Source organism: Benincasa hispida, chromosome 2 (assembly GCF_027475165.1).
Source record: "Benincasa hispida cultivar pf3 chromosome 2, pf3_genome.v1.1, whole genome shotgun sequence".
Taxonomy (NCBI): domain Eukaryota; kingdom Viridiplantae; phylum Streptophyta; class Magnoliopsida; order Cucurbitales; family Cucurbitaceae; genus Benincasa; species Benincasa hispida.
In genome coordinates, this window is record NC_143479.1 from 7,983,702 (window position 1) to 7,992,317 (window position 8,616).

Sequence of the window (8,616 nt, forward strand, 5' to 3'; positions counted from 1 at the left end):
CTCTCGCTCTCTCTCACTGTCTCGCTGAGAATCTCGCTCTCTCCACTATCGCTCTCTCCTATTTTCTCTCTAATCTCGCTCTCTCAAATTTTTTCTCCAATCTCGCTAGTTTTCGCGCGTGGGTTGCCTTCACTGCTTGTGGATTCCACTTCCCCTTTTTAACTCTTTCAAATTTTAAGAGTATATGGGCAATTAATGCTCAAACAAAAAGTTATCTACTGCCTTTTGTCTCCTGAATTAGCTAGTATCCAACTTCTAATTAATCCTCTCTGATTCTGCCCCATTATTCATTATTTTTGGATAATTAATAAATTTCTTTTTATTTTTTTTTTCAATTCTAAATTTCCACCCGATTTTCCTATTAAATTTATATATTTTTCATTCTATATTTTATTTGTTTTCCTGCTTTCTAAATTAGGGTTAGAGTATTACATTTACCATCCCTTTAAATAAAATTTCGTCCTGCTTAACATTTGACATTTAATTTCCTATAGGATATGCGTACAAATTTGGGTTATTACACTCTCTCTGTCTTTTTTTTTTTTTTTTTTTTACTTGTAGTCGTTTTTATCTTTTTTTTTTAATACATATACAGTCGGTCTACTTTGACATGATTTGACAAAATAGCTCAATCGGATATTGATCTTGTATAAGTCTTCAGTTGTAACTTCAAATGTTATTTCATGTTGCTTCTTTGTTGGCACTCCTGACTCTTCTTCTTACCAAGCAGAGGTCATCTCTTGAGAAGAACTTGTTGCAAGAATCGAGATTTTAAGACTCGTTCTCAAGTCACTGACTCCTTAGTTCTTGAAAACCATTATCTTCAATCTTAGAATCACTTTCCACTTGAGAAAAAAGAAAAATACAAGGGTAAAAATTAAAAAAAATAATCAAATGGAGTCAAAATAAAGAAATGTGGGAGATTACAAGTCTTAATTGTTGGGTTTTATGTCCTAAAACTCCTAGATAGAAAATGTAAATAATTGATTATCATCAATAAAGAGTTATTGATGTTATTTTAATAAGTGTTATCAATTGCATTCATTTTGTCTTAATAACCCTTATTCCAACTAACACCTAGGTTGTCTTATGAGTCTTGAACTGTATGTGGAAACATAGGGGAATCATTATTCAAGATATACCCTAAAGGGTCTATAGTATAGGGGTAATGATGGATACCTTATCCTTGTGACACTATGGATACGACCCACTTTGTTTTTGATACAAACGCAATGATCTAACACATTCCTGTAGGTGACATGCGATTGTGGGTATCCTATGTAATGATTTGTATAAAATCGGACCACAAAATAATAACCACTAGATGTAACTTTGTTGACTAGTTAGGTTTTTATTTCAATAAGATGACCTAGGCAACTAAGTCTTAATCTTGAGTGTATTATGGACTCCTGTTCATGAGAGATTGTCCTTTGATTTGTATGGGTGAGAGTGATCAGTTCGCCAACTCAACATGCCTACCATTTTGGAGACAAGACTGTGTGTGGAGATGGGAACATAACAATACAAGATGAATTTCACTCCTTCTCGACTACAGGATAAGTAGATGAGTGTTCCCTTAAGTGATGTCTACAGGACTTGAACAAAGAGCCCTACCCTCTCACTGGGTCAAGAAGGGTTTTATGTTTAATGTTTGGACCATAAACAGACTGTTCATTAAAGGAGCACTGGTACTTAAGGATCAAGAAGTAACCTAGGGTTAAAACGGTAATTTTGACCTAGTTGATATTACGAACACTCGTGAAGTACTAACTTGTTGTTATTAGTCTATATCCATAGACACATAAATATATCTACAGTAAGAAGAGTGCAGCTATAGGTCTTTATTGAAGAATGCCCACAGTTAACGAATATTGATTGATATGGTTAATGAGTTTAGCCAATTAATCTCATATTGTTGGAACTTCTGATTTGTAGGTCCATGAGGTCCCCTTCCTAACTCGTAAAGGGTATTGAGATAATTATATCTTGAATAGAGTTTAAAATATTCAAATTCACCTAGGAAAATAGTATAATATATAATGATACATTATAATATAAAGTTTATATTTTAATTAAACTTTATAATAATTTTGGATATGATTCAAAATTAACTCATTAGAGAATTAAATATTTGAAGGAGTTCAAATATTAATTCAATATGAATCCAATTCATATTAAAACTATACGTTAAAATTAATGTGTATTAGATGCACATTAATACTATAAGTTATGAGAGAAATACAATTGAATATGATTAAAATATAGGTTAAATTAAATATGTGATATTTAATTTGTAATTAATTAATTAAAAAATTAATTTTATTTTAATTAAATTTGATTTAATTAAATTAAAACTATAGGTTACGTGAGAGATGTTCATTTAAATATGATTTAAATGAAATTATTAATTAAATTAGGTTTAATTAACTATTTGATTTAATCTATTAAATTAAATAAATTTAAGAGATAACTCCCACTTATGGGAGTTATCAGAAGCCACTTATGGGAGTTATCAGAAGACGTTGGATACTTCCCACGTTTAACTTTCAGTCTCTCACGCCTAAATAAAACTGGAGAGAGGTAGTTGTTTTAGAGGAAGAAGATCAATCACAAAAATGTTATGGTGAAAACTCTCTAAAAAAATTCTTTCTTTTTTCCTAATTTGAGATTGGTTCCTACAAAACCAAGAACCTCAATTTCTCAGAGAATAGGGAGGTTCCCAATTGTTGGTATTCGTGTATTTCATCCCAAGGAAAATTGGTCTTTTCATCTGAGTCGTTAATGGAAGTAAATGACCTTTTTCCATTCTCTGTAAGGTTAAATTCCCAAATTATAACACATGTTAACATAACTTTTATAGTAGGTTGAGGTTTTTAAATCTCTGTGTTATTCTATGTATTTGCCAATATACTCGTATTTTGGAATCTAAAATAATTTCAAGTTGGGTTTTGGTTTTTCTGCCGCGTTAGGGCTTTTATCCCTATATTAATTCTGAAGCAATACATCGTAAGAGTTCAATACTATTTCATTAGCTTAGAAGCCTGATAGTTTGAAATTGTGACCCACATCTTATTATGACAGGCTAGCAAAGACTTTCATTTAGACAAATATAAAGGTTTACCATAAAACTACATTTGGTGACAATTATAGGTTTTACAGAGGATTGGTAAAATGATAGTTTTCTCTAGATACAAATATGAGAGCTAGTTAGGTGCCAAGTTTTATGCACTTAGTAATTTTTTAGGCCCTTGATGTACAATGTGTACGCGTAAGCAAACACAGTCAAGTTATAATATATTAAAATAGCTTAAGAGGTCAAGTATTATCCTTAGGGATCAAACAGATAGTTTTCATTACTCCGAACCGTATCGATTTTAGTTAGGAAATTGAAAAGTCAAATTGAGTGATTTTTATTTAATTTTTAGAAAAGCAAGGCAAACAAATGAAATTTCAAATTTAAATATTGTTCTAGGGTGTCAGTTTTCATTATATATTTTATTGAGCAATATTTAGGTCAATCATGAAATTAAAATATCGTTTATCTAAGTTTAGAAACTAAGTTCCGAATCATTGTCTTTCAAAAGCAGTTCTTTCTCATGCAATTCTAATCGATAACTAACGTCGTCATATCAAATTAAAACCCATGGCATTAAATATTGTCGTCATCAACTTTTACTACTCCCCTAACTACGTATGTGATTTTAATAACAGTTTAATGTTATAAGTCCGATTAAACATACAATCTACATTATTGAACATTTAATTTAACATTTATTGATGGCAAATAAGAGAAAATTAAGGGCATTTGAGTAGAGAAAAAGAAAGAATAAGAGAAACCTTATCCAGAGTACTTCTCCTCTGGTGGAAATCGCCAATCTTTTCTCCGTTAGCAAGAAAAGTCTAACGGTCTCACAATTGGTCTCCAATCTTTTCTCTTCGGCAAGAACTCTCTCCCTTTGGTCCCAAAATTAGGTTTATCTCCTATCTAGGTCAGAGCACTCCCTCTCTATGTTCACAATCATCTAAATAATCATAGGGTCGAATTTTGGCAAAAAAAAAATCCTTGCCAAAATTATCAAATTTGTCAAATAAGGAAAGGTAGTATTGCAATGCTCTGGACCAGCGTTACAACGCTGCATCTGAGATTGCAATTACTGCCTTTTTGCATCCTATCGTAGCATTGTAATGCTCACCTGTTTTTTGAAACATTGCATTTTCCTTCTCTTTTCTTCACTCCTTTTGGTCCTTTGCTCAATTTTGACTCCTTTAAGCCTAATTTGGTTCTTTTTGGCTTATTTTGAGTATATTTCACACCTTGATTATAAATCCTGAAAATCACTAGCAAACACATCAAATTTAATAAAACTATATTAAAAACAATCCTAAATCTAAGGCAAATAACACACATTTTGTGTGTATTTCACCACCCCAAACATAAGATTTTGCTAGTCCCGAGCAAAGAAGAAATAAGAAAAAAGAAGAGTTCTGAATAAGTGTGTTGGTGATTCATGCCTCAGAGCATAGTCAATTGAGAACTCAAGTAGAAACATTCAAGCAAGTCTATCGTTATGGTCATCCATAGACAAATCTAATCATCTCCCATGTGTGTGTGTGTCATATCCAATTTAAAACTCAGAAACTAAAATTAGGTTCAAAGAAAGCTTCTTCAGTTTTCCTTTACTTTAGCTCATGCACCAATCATCAAGTATCCACACATTTCAAGAAAGTAATATGTCCATTAAGATGCCTTAATTAGAATCCCGGGTTTTAAAACTTCCATCATTTTACATAGGGGTACTAGCTTTAACACATTCACTGCAGGAAACCGTACCTAGTTAATTCCTAGGTGTCCTAACTGATCACAGGAAGATAGCTCTTTTTACCCTCATCCATGTATACATATTACAAGTTTACAAAACATAAAATAAAATCTTTATGTTAAGTACATGAGGGATCACTCTATTTTTTTTCCAAAAGCTAACAAAATATTATTTTCTTTCCTTTTAGTCTAACATTACAATCCATCATGCCCATCAACTCTCCAACCAATGGGGTCTTTCTAGGTGACAACCAAATACACTAAAACATGACTCTAGTTTTAGTTAACGTTTCTAAATTGAAGTGACTACGTGCTCATGATATTGGAAACTCAAAGAGGGATATAGATAGATCATACTTCAAGATATTGGTAACGACCCGACCCCCTAGGACTCAAGCTAGGCCATTACTAATGCATGCATGCATGTACGTTAAAACGACATTCTATGTATAGTGAAATAAATGCAAATAAATGAAATAACTTTTGAACTAAATTCAAATATTTAAAGTCAAAGGATAGAGTACCCATAAATCATGAAAAGAAATAAATAAGTCTAAAAATAAAACTTAAACGGTGTCTCAAATCACAAAACTAAAATGTAAAACATAAAAGAAATATTAAAATATGAGCGGAAGCATGTAAACTAGTCCCAGGTGGCTCGTTCAAGGACTCTTCTTGTCAATCGCCGGTGCATCTCTACCCTTACCTGAAACAAAAACATGAGAAAAGATGAGTAAATAATACTCAGTAAGTAACCCCACTACTAGGGTCAGGTTAGGTATCTATGTCCTCTAGATGCCTACCTCTGGTGGAACATATAAACTTCTCTAATCCTTATGGGACACATCCATACATGAATAACTGAATTTCATCTTGTTGTAGTTAAGTATACCCACTAACTCTAATAAGTCCCGTAGAACCCATAACTTCTGGTGAATCCCGAAAGAGATACCATCTTTAGTGAATCCCGAAGGAAACACAACCTCTGGTGAATCTCGAAGGAAAGCACCACCTTTAGTGAATCCCGAAGGAAAACACCACCTTTAGTGAATCCCAAAGGAAACACAACCTCTGGTGAATCCCGAAGGAAACACAACCTCTGGTGGATCCCGAAAACCACCACCTCTAGTGAATCCCGAAGGACACACAACCTCTACTGGGCATCTAACTAATCAGTGAGGACACTATCACGATCTCTACATCACAAGTATCAGAACATAGTTCTATAACATACATATACATCTCATCATCATGGTTCTATAACATAGATATAAATATCGTCATCATAGTTCTATAACATACATATACATCTCATCATCCTCATATTCAACAGAATCTCCAAGAATAATAATATACTTAAATCATGCTGGCATTCATATATCTCTATGTGCATCTAATCCTTTCAGACCTCAATCAATGAAGGCATATATAAACATCATGCTAACTAATAATCCTCAATAAATCATAATTATCAATACTTAACTCTAGTCCTTTAAAACCTCAGCCAATGAAGGTATACATAAATATCATGCTAATTAATAACCCTCAATACATCATAATTATCATTTTCTAGCATTAGAGCAGTTCTAGTAGTAAGATTACTTACCTCGATGTCAAGATTCACAGTTAATTAGGCAACCAAAATAATACAGTAACTCAAGGTAGGGATCCTAACATTGGAATACAACCACTTTATTTTAGCCCAAACAATTGACTGTAAATCCTTAGATCCAAATCCAAAATACCCAAACCAATACAACTCGCAAAGATTACCAAAATTTAAATGCCCAAAAGCTTACCCAAAGGCGAAACCACTTCCAACTTTTCTTGACGGCGCCCCTTTGACTTCCAAGCTTCTCTAAAACTTGACTTCAAAATCCAAACAAAGGCATATCAAAATAGTGAAGCAACACCATAGCCAATAGATTTACTCGAGGAAAGGAACACCCACTTACCCAAAACAGATCCGATGGCAACCATGTCGGTGGGGTTGGGCGACGCTGGATAGATACGGCTGTTCGAACGGAGGAGTGATGATGGATGACTAGGGCTCACCAACGAGTGGCACACGGTTAGGGGAGTTGATTGGCCTACGCAAGCGCAGGTGAAGCTCTTGAATGGCGTTGGGCAGACGGATCTAGCGTGCGAAGAAAACTAGCTGTGGCACGATTGGGGCTAAGTCGAGACCGTCGATGGTAAAGGGGCTGATCGGCGGTGCGCTGAGTCAAAAGTCGGAGATGAGGGGTGGGTCTTGGGCGACGCGCTGAAGAAAAGAAAACTAGGGGTGGTAGCTTGGGAGACGTGAGAGGATGAGGAAGGAGCGAGTCGGATTTAGAAATGAAAATAAAAGAGGAAGCAACTCAATTACATCGTTCCTCTCCCTATGGTCGAGCTTACTAAAGGATTCGGTTTCATAACCATGGCAATGTACGAGATCTTGTAGATAAAAAATATAGGATGGATTGCATCTGCTTCTGGTAGTCCTCTGTTTTTTTATGGTATCCCTTATTTTACAACGGTACAAGATTATACGGAAATGGAACCCATAAATATATGGGTTTATAATAAACTCCATAAGAATGAGGGTTTTTTAAAGAAAAAATAATTAAAATAATTAAAATAAAATATAAAATAAAATAAAATACTTTACTTTATTTTATTATATCTTATCTCGTATTATTTTATTCTTTCCCCTTCCAAATTCTGTTTTTAAATCTCTCTTTCCCTTACCATTCCTAATTCCAAAAAGAATTTAACTAATCTCCTTCAAAATGACTTTAATTTTTTACAACAATTTTCAACTTTAAATAATTAAATTCCAGCAGTTACACTTAAAAGTCCAAAATTTCAAAAACGCCCTCAATTAAAGGAAATTAATGAAATTATGTTACTAACAAAATTTTGGGTGTTACAATATTACTCTACTTTTTCCACTATGAGTCATTCAACAAGTATATCCAAGTCTCATCATGGACAATCAACATCAACAACACACAACAAAAAACTCATAAAAAAATCTTTCAAAACTCAATCAAAATTTTTAAAATTTTCTTCAAATTTTCAAAATAACATGGAGAGCAAGATAAACCCAAATAAACATGCATAGAAGGATAAAGAAGCAAACAAAAAAGTATGAAGGACACTGTTCACACGAGATTTCTGGAAAAATGTATTTCGTGGAGTTGAACTCGAGTCCATGTTGATGTTGAAGTTGATTTGATGCGATGTGGTTTGATCTCTAATACTTGATCCTCTGATTCTCTCTCAGTTAGGTGAATGTACTTGACTTGGAGAAGAAAAGCATCAAATGTTCTTGAAGTAGAAGTCTTGAAGTAGAAGTCTTGGAAGAGTCTTTGTGTCTTCAAGGGTCTTCTGTCTTATAGAAGTGTAGCTTCAGGAGTCTTGAGAGTCTTCTGATTGTTGATGAATTCTCTCTGGCCCCTACAAATGAAGAGATCTTCTCTATTTATAAAGTTCTCAGGCAGGCTTCGTGGGCTTGGTTGGTCTATGGGTCTGGCCCTTGGGCTCAATTAGTTGGTTTTGGGTCTAATATGAGATTTAGGTCCAATTCAACTTTTTTTTTTTTTTTGTAGTTTGGACTTTGAACCCAAATAATAATATCAAATTGGGTCAACTTAATCTCATCTGATTCAACCGCGTGACGTCATCGAAACTGGTCTTCAATTCAATTCGGAACATGTGTCAACTTCTAATTGGACCCAAAGTTAATGATTTAGAAATTCATCATTAATTTAGCAAACGACGTGGTGACTTGTGATTGGTCCAAAATTTTATCC